At 38.0% G+C, this 20,558-nt stretch overlaps 1 long non-coding RNA gene across 1 annotated transcript; it reads right to left on the reverse strand.

Moving 5' to 3' along the window:
* Window positions 1-4,028: 4,028 nt before the first annotated feature.
* On the reverse strand, window positions 4,029-20,397 carry LOC103144654 (uncharacterized). Its single transcript, XR_001663299.1, has 3 exons — window positions 20,091-20,397; window positions 16,077-16,178; window positions 4,029-4,559 (listed from the first exon to the last, which is right to left on the reverse strand). It is a non-coding gene; the product is annotated as an uncharacterized LOC103144654 (long non-coding RNA).
* Between the last annotated feature and the right edge of the window lie 161 nt (window positions 20,398-20,558).

Raw genomic sequence — 20,558 nt, forward strand, 5'->3', positions numbered from 1 at the left:
GAGTCTGGCAAGGGATTTTAATACGTCTCAGGAGAATTTCAATTAAGCCAAGCCAATCCAAAATAAATGTGAAGAAGTGAGCATTTCTTCGTAACCAGGAGAATATGTAATGGTTTCTCTTTAACTTTTCACAAGACTGTAAGTATAAGACCTGCTTGACTACATTTAACTTACTGGGAGAGCAATTTTGAAATGCTTCCTGGAAAAACTAAGAGCCTGTTTTTTAAGAAGGTGTGCCAGGTAAAAATGTGACTTGATAAGTTCAAGCATACCAGAGTCAGAATGAATCAACAGTTTTCGATATGGGAAAATATGTCCATCTTATGTCGCACAGATGAAAAGTTACTGTGGGACATGCACCTTATATAAGCAAAGGTTTAATTGCTGGTTGTTGGTCAGAAATAATGATTTCCATTTGTTTTGAAAAGCTCATTACATATAAACAGTGAATATCAGTAAAACGGTGAAAGCGTCAAACCGCACAGCATTTTACTTTGTTTCCTACCTACAGCCATGCATTTTGCAGGCGTATTAGGCACAGGTCCAGACTATTATGAATCTAAACTAAGGCTTAAAAAAAAATAAAAGATTTCAAACTCATTTATTTTATCAAGCTGACACTTTCTGTGTAGAAACTAAGCACATTCTTCCTGTTTCCATAGGATTTATGAGGGAAAGTAGTGGCTAGGTGCTGCCACATGAACAAACTTAACTATAACTGACCACCATTGGTGTGATCACTTTTATAAAAGCAGGATGTTGGTCAGTTTGCTGGTCTGAGGCCTACAGATGTGTGTGTCAACACTGTGGCACAGACCGATGAACTTGGTCATTGATGAACTTCGCCATGGGTCAGGCACCAACAAGTGAAACGCAGGCGTTTCACTTGTTGGTGCCCATCGGTTTGGGGAGCTCAGAGGAAAAAATCTCAAGGAGTATATCTAATTTCTCTCATTATTGTTCATAATGCACAAACCAAAACCATGATCAGCTGCACAGTGGTGGAGGGATAATGATTTGGGCTGCACATCGCAGTCATCGACCCAACCATTAACTCCTAACCAGACATCAGGCTATGCACTGAATAGCTGAAGCTTCATCTCAGCGACCCGATGTTTCAACACGGCAAGAAAACAAAAACAAAACAAAAAAAGAAACTTGGTGTCGCAGTGGCTGAAAGTCAAAGCTCAGTTTGACTGACATGTTCAGGAGAACTGAGCAAAACACAATGTTGGCAAAGAATAAACTTCAACAATGTTATTTGACAAGATGCTCCTTTTGACATCTTTCAACTTTGTGTTTATGTATTTATAGAAAACTGTACTAGTGCATTCAACATGGCTTCCCTGTCAGACTAAATCAAATGATTTTTTCATTTTATTGGGCGACCGCATGAGTATGATGACTTGGTTTGGTCCAAATTTAAAAGATTTTCTAATGTCAAAAACAGGTTTCACCCTTCTCATTGAAAGATTACAACATTAGCTGATGCTAACAAGCATTAAAAGACAATTCTATGATTACATAAATATAGCTAAAGTCAAATAATTTTAAATGATATTACTAATAAGAATTATTTTTTCAGTCATTTTATATTTGAATAAACATGGTTTTACAGTAAGGAGAGAGAGTCATGAGTTTACAGGTTTGCCAAGTCATCTCAACTCACCTGAGTCTTACAGGTAAACACAAAGTGGAAATTCACGCCCGGGCACATTCTGTCTGAAAAAGAATCCAAAACCAACACAGCTCATGCATTTCGGATTGTTAACTTTTGGACACTTTTACTTTGAAGTAGGGAGATAAAATCTAGTAATCTGTTGCTGTGCAATGTTTTTCGGGCAGCTTCTTTCGCCTGTCTGAACTATCTGATGTAAGGCTAAAGTACAATGAAGCAGCTGAGATGCTTAAAATGCATCCAAAACTAGTCTGTCAACTTTAGCTTTCCCACGTTTTATGTTTTTGTGGGGAAAATAGCATGCTGCTGCCACAGTCCACAGCACAACAGCCTTTTCTGTGGACATGTGGTAGAAAACTGAGTTATGAGATTGGGTAGAATTGATTTTTTAATTACTGGGATTGTGAGTTTCCAAGCTGTTGACATTAATGTGCTTTCAAGATTGTCTGACTAGTGGGTTGGGCTACGTAAGTGTTCATAGACTGTATGAGGCTTGAATTGTTCAGCGCAATGCTTGGAATGCCTTGGGATCTGATGTTGGCTACTGTTCTCCTTGCTGCAGCAAGCAATGAAGCTCAGGGCTCAGAACTGCCTTGGCAGTCTTTGGTCTTTGGAGTTATGAGATTGGGTAGAAGTGATTTTTTACTTCTACCCAAGTAGAAGTACAGTTTTAACAGCAAATGTTAAAGCTACTGTATGCAACTTATTTTAAAAATCAGCTTTTTTACATATTAAAACCATTTCCATGTTGTGAGTATGGTAATCTGTTAAAAAAAAAAAAAAAAAAACAGCTCTTCCACCCCCTCCCTGAGCACAACAATCCTGGTCAAAAACAACCAATCAGAGCCAGGGGAGGGTCTTGGAGCTGTCAATCAATCCTATGTATGAACTGCTAAGTGTGCTAATGGTGGAGAAACAACTTAATGTTGCAGGAAGTCATCATCAGGGGTCATGCTAACTAGCCTTAGCATTCCTGCTCAGGCTGTGTTGATGGGGAGAAGCTGTAGCCTAGCAGAGAACAAGGAGAGACCAGCGTGTACCGAAGCAAGACTGACAACTCTCCTCTGCAGTCACTACTGGGAGAAGACAGAAGAGATCAGTATTTCCACAGATTACCCATCTGATCATACGGTCACAACAGGGTGATAGTTTTAAACAAAAAGACTTTATAAAAGTTACCTACTGTTGCTGTAATTATTTCAGGAGGGATTTATGTTCATAAACATCTCAACTAGCACATGATTGAATATTGGAAGAAAAAGTATATTCAATGTTAACATTTTCCACATTTTGTGCAACTAAAATATGATGTATGGCGCTCACATTTATTCTTTCATTTTTACTGTAATATCCTTAATTAAAATGTAGCACAACTAAATCCCTTAAAATGTGATTTCATTAGTTCAAAACAGTGCAACTGTGTGCAGTTCAGCACAGTTTAGTGGAACATAATTTTTAGTAGACAATATATTTGCCTGTGTTAATACGAAAACCTAAGTGGTTGAAATTGTGAAGGTCTGATTGGAAACAAGAGTGGAGTTTTTAAAGTTGCAGGTTCACTGCACATGTAGGACTCTTAGCCCAAATGGGTCCCCATTGACAGCCCCTCAAGTGACATGTTTTTGGACCTACTCTAAATTTGCAAAGGTTGTCCACTTGACTACCTTTTCAACCTTCCTGGTGGACTTGCTAGTGACTTTTGTCTTACATTTACAGGTTTACAGCAGAGTAACACATCGACTCCACCTGCCAACGTTGACTTCAGACAGGCATCAAACCCAACGTGTTTTTCTAGATTTTTCTCATCAGGTTCAGTGACAAAAAGAACTCATTACTCAAGATATGAGAAAAAGTGCTGTGGGTAGAGATAAAGATCAAAAGGGTGTGTGCTGTTAAAGCAAGCTAGGCACAGCTGTTTGTATATTAAAATAAGGTATTCTTTTAGAGGGTTGAAACTGTTATTATCCGTCCATCCATTGGCTTTTTTCACACATCGGATCCTGCAGCACATCTCAAAATAAGCCAGCCTCTCCTCCCCCTGTAGGCTTAAATTACCACATGAAAATGGAAAAATTCATTTTCAATCTTTGTCTATCTACATCTTTAATTTATTTACGATTGTATTCACTATCCATAAATCTGCTAAAGGCTCTTTCATATTATAAACAGGAATTAATCCTCCAAGAGATTTATTATAAAGAGATTAAAGCTTGATCATTTTGAATTTCTGAAGGAATCCAACAAAATGCCTTTTCGTCTTTGCTTAGGCTTTGCCAAGACCTTCTAAGTATTTGTTTCATGTTGTTGGCTGATACTTTTAAAACAAAAAGGATGAGATTAGGACACGCAGTAAATTCCAGATCTTTTATGTCAACACGTACACATTAGGCTCCACAGAAGCATCAAAAGCACACACTCTCTGGTCAATATGTAAAATTTTCCAAAATTCACTTCATCTAATCAAATAAAACATATTTAAACAAAAATGGAAATATTCAAAGCTGCTGTTGGCATCAATTTAATACATTGCATGCACTTTCCAATAAAACTATGAAACATTTTTTTAGTTATAATTTATTTATAAACATGCTATGAACAACTTTTTGACTAGTCATCATCACTGCACTGGATTCTCTATCCAAAACATCAAGTTTAGTTTGTGAGCCTCTTATTTCTGGAAGCTTGTCAGGACATTTCTGCCACCATGGGAGTCGGTTCTCTTATTGCATCCTCTTTTCATGTCTTGACACATGAAGGTCCTGGTCTGCCTTGACCCAGTTTACTAAAACTGGGTCAACCACATCACTGGTTGTCAAAAGACGACCAGAAACCAGCAACACCATTTCACAGGTTTCTCCAGTTTTAGTCGCAACTGTAGAAGCTGCAGGAGATTAAAAGTTGAGCAACCCGTTACTGCCGTGTCAAGCTCACCAAAACAACTGAAAACACGCCTCCGAAGACTTCTGCAGTAGTCAAAAGGATTTTATGAAGAAAATTTTTATGAAACTAGAGGCCTTGATCAAGCTCTGCTGGGAAATGCACGTTCTATTGCTTATGTAGAGATAAACAATAGAAGGATCTATAGACAATGAAACTTTTCACACAAAAAAATAAAAATTAACCCCAACCTTAAACGCATTAGAAGTGAGTGAATAAACTAAAGTCATTTGGGGAAAAAAAGAAGAAATAGATTTTTTCTTTTTGTATTTTTTCATATTGCTTTAAAATAAAATGGGTTCATTTTTTTAAGAGTTAGAATTTTAAAAGAATTTCAAAATGTTTTATATTTTATGCAACAACAGGAGGGGAGGAAACATTTTCAGTTGCAGTAAAATAACTTGTGGTGCCATAAATGTTATGTTGAAGATCCCCTTTGATGATGTGGATAAAGATCCAAGAGATTTTAATGAGCTGTAAGAATGTCAAAGCACATCTACGGCAAAATATTAAAATCTAGATTTAGAACTGATGTCATCCTAACTCACCCTTTTAAATCCAGACATCTGGCTTCTGAAGCCGTCAGCTCCCAGCAACTTTACAGACGACTTTAAACCGGTCCAGTTTTATTAAAGACCTTTAATTGGGAGATAAATCCTACAATAGGGCTAAGTAGTTTCAAATAATATTACTGGTGCAGTAATTGCTGGAAACCACTAAAATATAAATTCAACAGAAGCAATTATTTTTGAAAAAACTTCTGCTTTACTTTTATAGGTGTTTCCAATATGATTTAATAATCATAAATTATTAATATATGACTTTCTGGAGGACAAGTTCTGTGACACAGATGTGTTGATATGATAAGGAGTCTCAACACCGGATGAATCAGTGACAGATGCTGTGTCAACATCAAGTGTTATTTATAAAGGACATTATTATAAAGTAAACTGGGATACATGTGGATGCCAGAGGAGATTATGATCAACAAACATTCAGATGATATGCAACATCTTTTGCAAAAACTAAAGGACCTACGCTTCCTCAAGAACCACAATCTGTCCCTTCTTGTGGACGACTTCACTGTCCAGTCCGACCTAAATCGTCTGGTTGCCTTGGTGATCACAAAGCTATTTATGCACCACCTTCTCCTGTGTTTTGTTCAAATTTAAGATGAGATAACAGTTCTGACACATGCTACCCAACTACTCAATTTCTTGTCCGTCTCTGATACACTAAACTACTGCAGAACCGTCAGTAAGTCTGAGGTTTATAGAGTGAAAAGGAATGGTGAGAGAACAGTGCCCTGTGGTGCTCCTGACTACCTGGTCAGACACAAAACCTCTCAGTCTCACTTTTAAACCAATTGTTTGCCAGTTTTAACAACATCAACTATGGACCATTTTAAAATTGTTTCAACTCTCCCTCAGCATCAACAATGAAAATATTTTCTGGGATATAATTTTGCAGTAGTGTAATAAGTAGGGAAATCAAAAAAGAGGTTTGATCTCCTTCCTGTCAATTTCAATAAAATTCATCAGAAAGGAACAGAAATCTTCTCCGGTTAAACTCCTGTTAGCTTCCAAGACTAATCAGATACAATATTAGACGGGATGTTTGAGCCTCATAAACATGAGACACTGCGTACCAACAGAAGCCCTTCAAGGTTCATAAACTCTCCCTAAAATGAATGCCAAATGGGCCAAAAGCACCTTATGTTTCAGTTTCATTCACTCTCTGAATTTTAATCTTGAAGCTTTCGCACATGAATGGAACTGCTGTCCCCTACAGGCGAGCTGCAGATCATTTCAGCCCAGCCCCTTCTCAAATGTTCTGGGTGGCTGCTCAGAAAACTAACCTGCAATCATCCTCAAGCAACAGAAATGGCCTCATTGTTATTCTGCAGCTTTGATTTTTCTTCTTCTCGGTGGTGGAAAATGTGGATTAATGGCCTTCTTGCATTGTGACTCATACAGAGCAGACAAAATCTAAACCTGTCCCTATAGAAAAAAAAATATGTTCCATGATATACCCACGTTTCTATTTTTACACCTTCAAGATTTCAGAAAATTTCATGAACGAGACAGGGTTTGCGCTCTTCATCACAGGTTAGTTTAAATCAGTGGTGTCCAAAGTCGGTCCTTGAGGGCCGGAATCCTGCATGACTTGGGTCTCTCCCTGGTTTAACACAGCTGGATCAAATGATGGCTCATTGGGAGCCCTAAGAAGAACATTGAAATGCTGAGGAGGTTGTTGCTACCACCAAGGAGAAAACTAAGACATGTAGGATGCCGCCCTCGAGGACTGACTTCGGACACTAGTGGTTTAACTGATGTATATACGTCCCGCGACACTAGAGGGGGAGTGCAGAAAATGTCACAGTCTGATAACGGCGAAGCAAAGAGGGAGTAGGAGAGGAAACAAAAGCGAACGCAAAGTAGGGAAAAAAAGTTAATGCGGAGGACTACTCGACCCCTCTAAGGACTGCAGGAGGGTTAGAAAAGATGCACTTTAAAAAACATGGCAATAAAATATCTGTAAAAATGTAAAACTTGTAATTATGAAAACATCACTCCAGCATCCTCACCTCCACGATCACCAGCCCTTATTGCTCATGAGCCATTTGAATGTTTCCACTGGAATTTTCACAGTTTATCTTTGATGATGAGCTTATCACTTAGATTAGATTTATTGTCGTCGCTCAGCATTTTTAGCGGTGCCGTGAGATTAATGGAGCAGCTCTGCTGAAAGCTTAATAAACAAACAAGACACTTAGCAATAGACAGAAAAAGACAATGTGTGGCTGAATTGGCAGTTCCCTAAATCTACCAGAGGTATGAATATTTTTGCACTTTGTTTCTAATGTCTTCCTTTCCTGACAGTCATTAAACAATCCAATTGGTCACCTGCATCATACTAATTTTACATAGATCTTGACCTCACTTGAAGGGTAAAAAAGACAGTAAGGGCGGTGTGGGTTAGGCATTGATTAAAGAAACTGCAAGTTGAGTTTAAAAAAAACAACATTATATAATAAAAATAATAATTTGCTTCTGCTTAATCAGGGCCGGCATCCTGCATGACTTAGGTCTCTCCCTGGTTTAACACACCTGGATCAAATGATGGCTCATTGGGAGCCCTAAGAAGAACATTGAAATGCTCAATGTTTCCGTTTCAGTTTTGGTGAGGGAACATATAAATGTCCGTATGTGTAGCAGAAGTATTTTAGAGGTTGATGTGCAAAAGGGCCTTAGAAAAAAAGCTACGACTGAGCAGCAGCAGTGGAAGTAACCAGATAAATGACTCCAAATCAACAAGCTTGATTCAAATATTTGTTTAAAAAAAATGTTTCAAGTCTCCCCTGGAGCTAAAGGAGATCTGGAATTTCACATCCACTGAACAGAGTTCTTGTGCTGTAATGTTGTAAAGAAGATGAGTTGGTGTCTATGGCTAGGTGATTCTGCCTCACACACATGCAGAAACACACACTGACATGTTTGGCTGAGTGTGAATTACAGACATAATGAAGGTACAGCAATGGTAATGGTTCAGATCCACCACTTTTTTTTTTATTACTACAGCTAAGATCTCCAAGGAGCTGTAAATTTAAATTTATTCAAGTCAAAAAGAAAGGAGTCACTGATATGTTAGACAAGCATATTTTAGGTGTTTGCTGCTGGCCTGAATAAATGTGGATATGAATGTGTGAAATTGTACCCGAATGTCTTTGTCTTCCCTTCTAATAGTTTTCCCCTCAGTATCTGGTCTCTACTTTCACGCTTTCTTCCACTCTTAGTTATTAAAATCACTACAGTTGATAAGTTGCATAAAGAGTGTGTGTTAGAGATACAGAAAAATAAATTGCTTTAATCTTCCTTTTTGCCGTTTCAGCTAGATTTTTGAACCGGCTGCCGGTGGACTAACACGACCCCGGTTTTCACACATGGTTAAGACAAAGACCCAAGGCTGATCAAGGTAATAAATCAGTTTGATGTATTCTGTACAGCGCTTCGAAGTACAGTTTGCATAAATGGTGGCCTGTGTGATGCAAATTGTTTTTTAAAGCAGAAAACAAGGCTAAAGTTTTAGGAAAGCAAGAAGTATCAGAAAAAAAATAAAAATCATAGAAGGAAAAGCACTTCTCTGTATTTGAGAAGTGAAGAAACACTTTGCAACATTGGCGATGGTGGAAGGCGTTTGTCCCGTAATCAATGGGTTGCTGGTTTGAGCCTTTGCTCCATCCGTCTCCGCTGTGTTGTCCTTGGGCAAAATACTTTACCCGTCTTCAACATGTTCCTAAGACACCATTTTAATCCAGACTTCTTTAGACATTGGTAGGACTTCACGATATATGCTACTCTTTGGTTTGGGCCAGGGTAAAACGTTATGTGCTTTGAAAAAAAAAATCAATTTTTAAAGCACAGTTTCCAACAACCTTGAAATAATAAGCAAGAGCCACAATAAACACTTTGTGACATTTCCTGGATTAACAAGGTTCATGTCAAATGCTGGAGAAGAGCAGGGCAACAATTTCTGAAAAAGCTTTGATATTTCCAAATCTGTCTAAAGTCTATTTTTTGTGAAGTTGTTGATATTCCCCATCAACTTGATCGCTAATTAGCAACTTGCTAAGTGACAATCCCTGTCCCAGTGAGTACACATACCAATAAGCACCAGTCACCCCCCCAACCCCCCAAGGTTTGAACTCTGACATTCAACAAATGAAAGGAAAATGTATTTCCAGTTCCTTACATCCCACAGGCAGAGATGAAACTTATATCTGAAGCAAACTAAAGCAGCAACCAGAAAGAAAAGAAATCTGAATTGATTTATAGCACAGGAGGTGGTATTGGGCTAAGATGATGAAGGCTTCCCCCACAGTAGGGAGAAATATTGACAAGATTCTTGATATAAGGGAAAGGATAAGGGTGGTCATGAACAAGAGGGAGATATGATGCCCTTGAAGAAAGTTGGAGAAAAGTTAGAGTGAAAATATTATGAGTGAATCTGCTTTATGATCTTCTTAACGCTCTTAAGGTCTACTGGGTTAAAAATAATTCATGTTTCAATATCAGTATCAATTCAGCATTATTTCCATCCGCTTCATCCACCATTTCTCTGTTGGACCTTCTTATGGACTGGTTTTATTGAGTCATCTTTTGTCTTTTTTAATAACCTTTTTTTTTCTCCCTTCCCATCCCTTTTTTATTCATCATAAAACAAAAGTCAAGCTGAGGTCTCTCTATAGTCTCTCCTCAAAAGACCCTTGCAGAGGACACTTTCAGAGGAAGTGAGGCCTGTCAAAGGAGCGGCTAACGCATATATCTTTGTGTGGTGGGGACCGTTTACAGGACAGAAAAGAATAAGGTCAGCTGAGGAAAAATTCCCCAAGAGCCACTCCAATCCTTGTAAGACATCACTGTTCAAAAGTTTCAAGGCATTTTTCCAAACTTCAGTCATCTGTTTCTAGCCTGGGTCAGGACCATCGGCTATTGAGAGACCATTGCTTTCCCAGAGGAATGGACTTTGAAGTCCTGTAATCACTAATATTTGGCTGTGATACACAAGATTAATCGTGAAAAAAGCTACGCTATGACTGTCCCCACCGCGGAGGGAAGTGTCAGCACCAACTTCTAATTTTTCTACCTCCTTGAATTAAGGACAAAACAATGGGATTTGTTTGTCTAGCATTCAGCCTAGCCACCTTTTTGCTATTAACGGAGCCAATTGGAAAACTTTAGACTTTTACTAAATCGCGAGGGGAGTAATCTTAAGCATTCCTCTTTCTCTGACTTGAATTGCTCAATATTTAGAAGCATGCCCAATGTGGACTGAATGACTTTGTTCACTTCCTCTGCTGCCTTTGCTAAAGTACAACAATACTCTGATTCAAAAGTTGAGTACGAAACTCAACATCATTGTTCACCGCCCCTTCTGTTTGATTGGCCAGAATAAAATACCTGAGAAATTGAACTCAATGGAACAAATCCCACAAGGAGTGGAATTGCAAAAGAAGACAATGGTTAGACTAATTTGACCAAAACTCTCAACCTTGGAAGACAGAACATTAATTACAATGTCCTTACAATCAGTTTAAGAAGGTAAATAAACTCTGGTTCCTTACAAAGCTCTGCCTTACCCTTCATTTCACCGCTCGACTTCAGTCTCTAGTTTCTGCTACACTTTTTAAAGACCAGACAACTGAAATAATACATTATCTCTCCACAAAAGGCTGTACTTCCCACTAAATGAAGCCATTCATCAGAACAACCAAAGATTCTCCTTCTTTCAGTTCTCTGCTCATCAGTCATGACAGAGGACTTGCTAATGGATTTATTACACTTCAGTTGTCTCCTGAAATATTCACTTTAATGTAATAAACTGCACTTAAACTCTGCAATGAATCACTTCAAGTCTTATTGAAACAAACGAAATGTCCAATAAGTTGACTGTATAGTGAATTAGAATAGTGTTCTTGATACTGCCACCGGGGGGCAGTATAGAGGATCAGAAAACTAGAAAGATGAAGTGGGGAAAATGCAAAAATGAACAATTACATCAACTAAAATGTTTGAATCAGACTTTCAATTGTTTTATAATAAAATTACATTTATCTTTCAATCATTACTATGAAATATAAGCTAAGGTAGTTTACTGATGCTCATCTCTGATTGCCAGCCAAATTTAATCAGGCTGCTAAGTGTAGCATGAACAAAAGTCAGAAGGTATGAGGCAGAAATTATACTAAACAAATATAATAACTTTTGAGAATAGCAGATTAAAGTGAGAAAAAAACATTCAGAAAGATGTTTCTTTACATATTTAGTAGCACTGTTTGCAGATTTCAGAGGGTTTCCTCACCCAGAAGCTAATGCTGTTTTGAGGGGCTATGGCATGGAAAAGTTTGAGAATAAGAATAAATGCATGTTTTCAATATGAATAGGCACCATATAAATGCAAAGCTGATACTTTCACTGATCCCTATGTAAAAGATTCTTTTCTTTGTTTCACACACATTTTGAACAAGTACTGGAGCCACTTGGGTATTTACCATATTTCCCCAAGCATACAAATTTTGTCTACTCCCGTCTGGAGTGAAAAGTAGTAATTATTTGCTCCAACAAAAATAAAAGCAACTGTATTAGAAGGATCTCTTGGTCTTCAAAACCTGAGACTGACCTCCACTCTTTTTGTTATCAACCATTTCTTAATTACACCGAGAACTGAAGAAACGGCTTTTTATCTCCTTTTAGCCCTCCAGTGCTTTGTGGGTTTCAATTATTTTAATTATCTGGGTTTAAGACATGCAGTTTAGAGAACTCCGTGGCTGCATATTAGAGTTTAAGGAGTCTGAGAGTTTAGAAAGCCTTAAAATTAAGCACTTGGCTTGTTCGTTATGACCGTGAGCAGACCTATCCCCTAACGAGCTAATTAAGACCTGAGAGCTCAGATCCCTTGGGGTGTCTATACATTTTTAAAGTGCTACTTCTCTTTATTCCCCCCGCTCTAAGGTTGTAGGAAGTAGAAGCAATAGATGCATCCATCAAGAACTCAAATATAATGTTTCGACTTAGAGTTCATTTATTCGGGATTCTTCCTCTGTCAGTGTGATAAAAGTGCCATACAGAAAGCAGTGGCCGGGTTTAACGGTCCACTGTCCATTTCAAGAGGTTCAGTTCTTGATTAAGTGTGCTTCTTTGTCCGCCGTAAGGCATGCAATTACAGTCTCACACTCTTACAAGTTAGCAGAACAAAGGTGTCTTCATCTGCACACATGTGAACCCCGGGTTTTAGTGTTTCTGGAGCTCGTTAAACACAGACGGGGACCCTCGGTTGCTCCCGTCGCCGCCGTTTCAGCGTGGGTGTGTTTTTAATAACGAACATGGCGCGCCATCTCCCACACACACATTTAGTTGTCTCGTTTGTTCAAGAGACCATCACCTGAACAAGCACAAACATTTACCCCATCAATTTGGAGACAGGTTTAATGACACAAACGGTGAAAGTGTGAAATGTACTAAAGGTTTGTGCCTCCCGTTTATCATCATCACACCATTTACACCAAAGTTTCACATTTACCTCGTGCCACATTGCTTTTAAGATTACAGCTTTACAAAATATTCACAACACTTGAACTTTTTTTTTTACATTTTCATGTTTTACAAAATGTCAGTATTTCTGTTGTATGTATTTTCATCAGTTTTCAAGATTTATCACAGTTTATTTGGATTTAGGTCTAAGCTTTGAATAGGCCACAAGGGTTTCCCAGGTGTTTTATAAGCCTGACGGGCCACCAAGCTTCAATTCTGCCAGACTAAGCCTTTTTTTTTTTTATGTTTGCCTTTTTTAAGCATTTACATTTATTAATACCTAAACGCTAATGCATTCCTACAACACAATTACCTAGTGATATTTTCAAATTTCCTGTCTATTTTTTTTTTAATTCCTCAAAAACATGGTAGGGCGCTGAATGACTTACCGCTGGGCTTAGCAAGTTTTCTGGCAGAAACCCCAGATCATTCTAAGATGTGAGCATGCAGCAGTCTAACCCAATTCAATTGTGCACTTAAGTCACATAACAATTACAGACATCCATTGAATTTGATGGATATACTTGCTCCGTCAATGAATTTGTAGTATTTGCTTTGTGAATGAGATACTGAGACTGCAAAGATGGTGGCCACAAAGATTTGCTAAAAAATAAAAATAAAAAGTGCATTAAATCCCCTGTGTTCCTTCTTCTGTGGCTTCTAACTCTGCTAATTTGTTTTCTCCATTTTCTGCACAAGCAAGCAGAATCAACTAAAAATCTTTTTTTTTAAAGTGACCATTAAAACCGGCAAAAGAGAAAGACGCATAGTTAAATCTTGGACTTTCTTGGTAACATTTTTCCCCTACTTAAATGAAAGTAAGGTTTCAATCACACCTTAGAAACGATCTTTAACCATTCCTCTTTAGATCTATGCTTTAAAAGTTTACGTTTATATTTAGTCACAAACTCCTGAAAGCCTCGACCGTCTTTAGCATCTCTGCAGAGTGAGAATAGAGCTCCTCTTAAATCGATGAGGCCATGACCCAGCATGCAGAGAAAGTTCAGAGAACAACTTCAACTTGGTGCTTTCGTGCATCTTCAAACCCATTCTCTCTGTCACTAACCATCTGTAGGAACTGAATTGAAGACTGACTGGTAAATTGAGAAATTTCCTCCACGACTCAGAGCATCAAAGGTATGCTGCACATTTGGCCTGTTGCCTGAAAACAACTGGGAAAATGAAACAGGTTTCACTAAGTGACCTCTGTTTTCTTGGAAAGGCAATGAAAGGACACACAAAACCAATCATGCACTTCCCCAGACTTGCTTTGTCTGATCTGACGTAGATGTGTATCTTTGAAGACTCAATAAGGTCTTCTCTACTACAAGGGATAATCATAATAGAACTTCTTTTTAAACTTCTCAAAAACTTTGCATCTCTTGTTGCTATGAACTTTGTTAATTCTTACAGATAAAAGAGTAAACTGTAAATAACATCAAAACTGTTTGATAGTCACCAGCTAAGTTTTTTGTATTTCCATTGCCCACATGCTCTTTACTTTATCGCCATCTGCTGACCAAAGATTGGCATTTCATTGTTTTTCTTACAATCTATGAAACTGTTTGGAAGGAGAAATTTTCTAAATTGAGTTTTACTGTGTAAATTGTTACTATGGATGTCAATAGGTCATACATGATGTATAAATACCCTTGGATCCCGTTGGATGAAAGGCAAATATTTAGTGTTTCTTAATTTAATGTCAGAAAGTGAAAAATTGTGTCTATATTACTGTTGAAGTAAATGTCTGGTTTTAACTGTGAACATCAGGTTAGTTTTCCTACAGAGAGATGTACTATATGCTGGGCCTTGTGGTTTAGTCTAACATACAACCCATTTATGAGTTCTGATTCAAAGTCGTCACAGTGCCTCCATTTGTTGCACACCTGCTGACCAAGCAGGGCGACTGCTGGACATACAGTAAAGTCGTACATCAACTTTACTGATTAGAAATATAAACACGGATGTCAAAGACAGATGGCAGAGGATTTCAGGTAAAGATATGCCAACTTGTACATTATTTCTGTTCCACATTGCAATTATTAAAGTGGATGCACTTTTATTCTGGGAACTTGAATTGTCGCACTTTGGTCAATTTCACTGACCTTTTAAGATACTTGTTTACATTCTAAAACACAGAAACACCAGCGTCTCCAATGATATACACACCATCTATCTCTGCATTTCTGCTTTCTCCACTCATATTCACGAACATCTACCTCAAACAACCGCACAGGTACACACATAATAACAATCCACAGCGCCAGCCAAATCCTAGAAGCACTATTGTTTGGTCTCATCTCCTTTCTCGAAACCACACTTCGTCTTTCTTTGCTCAATCCTTCACTTCTCGGACAGGGGGCCGGTTGCCCTTTCCTATCCACGCAGTGGGGAAATGCTAATGGCATTGCAGCAGAGCCAAGACAATTAGCAGACAGAGAAAGCAGACGATTACGAGCAGACTTGAAGCACACTGTGTACCGGTGAGCAACAGGAGACACACACTGAAAGGCAAAGAGACAATAGAAGGTGTCTAGGTTTTGGTTTGCAAATCTTCTTTGCATTCCAAGCAAGTAAAACTGAACGAAACGTAGGTCTGTAGCGACTGGCAAGAGAGGAAGTTTAACGATTGAAAGTTGGAAGGAGCAAACAGCAAAGTTATAAGTTCAAACTGGGATCCAGAATAAATTACAGGGTTTCTGCAGGCTTCACCAACTCGAATTTAAGACTTTTTAAGCCCATTATTAATTAAATTTCAGACCTACATCGCCAAAAAAATGTACGAATTTAATCCAGCCACCTGGCGATGAATTTGCACCAAAGTAGATACAAAGATAGTTATCTAGGTAGCTAGCTACAATTAAGAGGTTTGAGTGAGGTTTTCCTGTCAACCTTTTGCCTGACAGAAAAGTCCCAACAGAAAAGAAATACATAGACTATATGATTAAATAGCCCTGACAAGACCAAATTTAAGACCTGTGGTTTACATATTTAAGGCCAACTTATTTCTTTAAAATTAATTTGAGACATTTCAAGACTTTTTATGAATCACCCTGCATTATCTGCACAAGATTCCAATACAAGAACTAGTCTATTTATTAACAAAAGAGCAACATTAAGAAGATCTGAACTAGGCAGCTGATTTGATCAACTTAAAAAAAACTCCCGTCCTCTCCCTCCCAAGAAACTTTATCCAACAAAAAAGTCAATAGCCATAATGAAACAGTTAATTTTGATGTCCCTCAATTATGTTAATAAATCTTAATCTTTCCATTGGTTTGCACCAATTATAGTCCTGAAGATGGTGAATGTCTTTTACGTAATTTGTCATCCATTTGTAACTTTGGTTCAAAAAGTAAGGTCATACCTACTTTTAAAACTCCAACTCTCACTCTGTCTGATCTTCCTTGCAGAGACGTTCACAAGCCATCGTTTTCCAAGTCAAGTTTTGCCTGCTTCCTGGGAGAATTGCCCTGAAATGTATATAGATAAAAAGAATTATGTTGGAAACTAAAAAGTCGCCCAAGTGCCAGGGATCTTCTAAAGCCAGGTGATTAGATCCAACCTCACCCCTGCTGTTGGTTCTAGCAGTCTAAGGCAATCACTAGGGTTGGATCATGTCCATTTCTTGTAACCCTTAAGAGGCCATTACATCAAAAACAAAAGTGATCAAAACAATGAAGATAAAAACACTCAAACAAAAAGTTCTCAACATCAAAAAGACCCAACAGGTCACATTTTTTGCTAGAAATCAGCAGCATTATTGAAAACCTTTACACTTCAGGTTCAAAGATGCTCTTATTAAACAGTTTGTTTAACCCTTACTAGACTCTCTTATTGCACAGGAAAACCACATCCTATGTTCCCGCGATATCAGACAGCAACTCACAGAATCCCCTTTGTTTTCAACACTGCCTCCCAGATTTCTTTTTAGTGCATCATTTCATTGCTACTTTTCAACTCTAAATCACAGACTTTCCCCAACATCCAGTCAACATTGTTTCTTGTTCGTCCTTGTTCCTCCTATAGATCTCTTTTTATTGCCAACAGCAACATTTTTCTCTCCTTTCTTCTTCTTTGACAACCTCTACATTTGTTTTGCAGGAGTTTTAAAGGCAGCAACGATTTCTTGCTTTGATAGACTGATCGATATGGGCATCTTAATTTACAGAAAATCTGGCCAAAGAGATATTCGCAGGTTTGAATCCCTCTACTAAAATCAATGTCAATGTTTCAAAAATAATACATATACAGACCAGAATTGGCAGTAGAGGATCAGCTAGTGCCTCTTTAGAGAAGATAAAGAAATAAATACATTAAACTTCTGCCCTGGTATACCTCACTATCACTTGTGTACCTTGTTTACTACTGATATGACGCTATATGCCAAACTAGTAATGTTGTTTGCCCCTGACTCTTTCTAAAAATCTAAATAAGTTCATGTCTGATATATTTTTGTGAAATCCCAAAGTAGAATTGAATGCCTTGTCATGCAGATAAGTTTCTTTTAAAGCAGTATAGCTCTCATTCAAGTTAAATACAATCTCTCAGCTAAATAATCTTTGTGAAATGCTTTAACTTAGCATATGCTTTTCAATCATCTGGCAAATCCTGTGTTTTCAAATATATTTGGACATATGGATGTTTAATATTAATGTTAAGAGAGTCAATAAAAAAAAACCTACTAAAACTAAAAACTAAAATACAGTTAGAGGGGCTTCTACAATGTCGTTCTTTGGACATATGAGCCTAAGAACATCAACAAAAAATGAGTTTAAAAAAAATAAGTTAAACGCATTTTTTGTTGATGTTCTTAGGCTTAGGTTTAACTAAACCATTTTAGTTAAATGCATTTAACTAAAATGGTTAGTTAAATGTTATTTGTTCCAGACAAATAAGTTAAAGTGAAACTATATGTAAACATATAGATGTCATTGAAAAGTTTGGGAACCTCTGTTCTAATTTATTCACTTGGCTGCATTGGCTTCATGCGTTTGTTCCATTTTAGTAAACAGTTTGTTTAACCCTTACTAGACCCTCCATCCTGTGCCACTAATCTGTCATTTAACAGTAATGCATTCTACAGACAGATCATAAACTCCTCATTGTTCAATAATTTCACTTGTAAGCCTGTTGCCCCTAAAGGGATTATATGAAAACCGTAGCTGGAACGTCTAAACTCCTGATGTAAAATCATTCAATCAAAATAAAAATAAAAAAAATTGCTTTCCTGCCCTGTAAGCCGCCCTTTCAGTTCAACTGAGCCAATTTTAAATGTAGATCTGTATTAAACCTCACTGTATTAAAAAAATTCAGCTTGATGGCAGCAACTAAAATGGAGGGTAGATAAACTCAAAAAGAGCTCCACTTGCTAAGGAGCTTAATCACGGCGCACTCGCAGCCAAACATCCCTCTAAAACGTTCCTGTAATTAGCTGACTTGGCCGACTGAAGATTTACAAAGAAAGAGACCCAAAGGTTCTCACAGATAAAGACGCTTGTAGACCCAACTAGTCCAACTGAATCCTTGAGAGAGAGCAGGCGGGACACGCTGATTAAGTGAGGAAGGGATTGGCAGTGGAAACAAAGCATATGAGATGATGGGAAGTAGACAACTTTTAGTCTGTTGATCTGCCAGCTAAGTGCTAAAAACTGGATCTCCTATATTTAAAGTGAATATATTTTCAGAATTATGTTAAATCTACAAAGATGTCTGATGGAGTGTTAGTGCCATTCTAAGAAAATAAATTACAATAAGTCATAAAATTACAAGAATAAAGTTGAAATATGTTATTCTCGAAAGATTTCAACTTCTCACGTACGACTTTATTCTTGTATGAATTCAACCCTACTCTCATTATTTTGACGTTTTTCTGGTACAACTAGTCAAAAAATCTTACTTTATTCTTAAATGATTTAGACTCATGACTTTTTTGCAAATCTGACTATTCTCAAAAAACTGATTATATTCTCTTATTTTGATTTTTCTCGTACAATCTTATTCTAAAAATATTACTTTATTCTTTTATCACTTCGACTTTTTTCTCAAAACAAAGACTTTACCATCTAATTTAATGACATGGCCCTAATACTCTGTCATAAAGAACAAACTTGAACTTGAATGAACAGAACTACCAGGTCTTCCTGACTGAGCAGATCTTAGCAGGGAGAAAGCTGGTTTCCCTTCCAGACAGATCAATAGCTCATATGCAGTTTGGCAGCAGCGGTTCAGATCCTTATCCAGCCCAGCAGGATGGGCACTATCTGCACCAGCACACTTTAATCAGAGGGTGTTATTGGGATCGTTGCTCTGAGAGAAGTGGGGGACAGAATGCGCGCGCGCGCACACACACACACACACACAATGCGGCCAATCAATCACTTTAATTGATCGAGAGAATGACGGTGGGGAAAATGAGCTCAGACGGCTGCGGGAGCAGAAGCAGCAGTTGAAGCTTTATGCGCGTTTGTGGGAGATGATTGCCACTGAATTGAACTGGCGGACATCCGCATCCTGAAGTTTTGAATGTGCGCTGTGTCCGTAATAGACCTTCAAACAAAACTAAAGGTCAGACAAGAGGTCTATGGTGTTGCTGGTACTTGCTGGTGCGATGCAAGTCAATGAAGTTGTCTTACTTTTCTCTACCACTAACACCAAAGAGACCTGGACAAAGTTTGATTTTGTAAAATGGAACGCATTTTCAGACCAAGTTTTTATATGTAAAATAAGCCTTTTTGCATGGCAGTTCTGCAATTTATGGCCACAAAGACAAAAAAGTTTCAGGGAGACTGGGGAACACACCACACAAGGATAAAGTCGCGAAAAAGGTCAAAGCAAGTTTTGGCTATAAGGCATTTCCTCTTAATTTAACATAGTAAAAACTATCTTCTCATCTGAAAATAGCACAAGCACTCCCAATTCAGTGCTTACATTAGTACCTCAGACAAGTGAAAATGGCGACATTGGCACAACCATAAATCGTTGACCCGGAAGTAGGGACAGTGGAGCCTCCTGGACAACTTTGAAGCTACAACCACTGAACGCTGCGGATTTGATGCACATTTATGTCGTTATAAATTAAAACTCTGAGGATTCTGCTTCGCTTCAAAGCAGTGCGCCATGACAAAGTCGAGCAGCTGACAATAGCACAAAAACATATTTTTTCTGTCACATATTTGCGAGGTTAGTGGAGTAGCATTTCTTAAAAAGAAATTGTGTTGTCGTGCGCGTGTCTGTTTTCACAAACAGTGAATGCGCGCATATTGTGGGTAACATGACGTGAGACACAGGCCTAGCAAAGGCTAAGTTCAGCGTTAGCTTGTGCTAAATGATAAAACATGTTCCCGCCGGAAAATACAAAATACACGACATATTTTTGTACTTACACCGCCATAATTTGTAGATTTGTGACAAACAGTGGGACCAGAATCTTCCTTCAGTCGAAGTCTGAATCCCGTCATGAACTCTTGGTAGTTTTCAAAGGACTCCTTCCTGAATTTATTCCCACAAACTACAACTTTCTTTGGTAATATCACAGGGACATTGTAAGCAAAAATAAAATAAAGCTCTAACAGAGAAAAAAAAGATGCATGGACACAAGTTATGTAAATCATGTTTTCCTTTCCCAGCAGCAGCCATTGCGTAGCGGTAAAAACCACACCTGAACAAACTTAGTTTAATGAAGTGGGTGGAGCTCCAAGGATTGCCGGGGGAGGGGCTGGGCTTGGGGTTGCTAGGTAACAAGATGGAGGTTTTTGAAACAAGTCGTTTTGCATACACCCGCAAAACATTTACTTAAATTTAAGTAAAAAAAAAAAAAACTGATGTTGGGTTTTTCTATTTTTATTTTTTGG

Source organism: Poecilia formosa, unplaced genomic scaffold, assembly GCF_000485575.1.
Source record: "Poecilia formosa unplaced genomic scaffold, Poecilia_formosa-5.1.2 Scaffold130, whole genome shotgun sequence".
Taxonomy (NCBI): Eukaryota; Metazoa; Chordata; class Actinopteri; order Cyprinodontiformes; family Poeciliidae; genus Poecilia; species Poecilia formosa.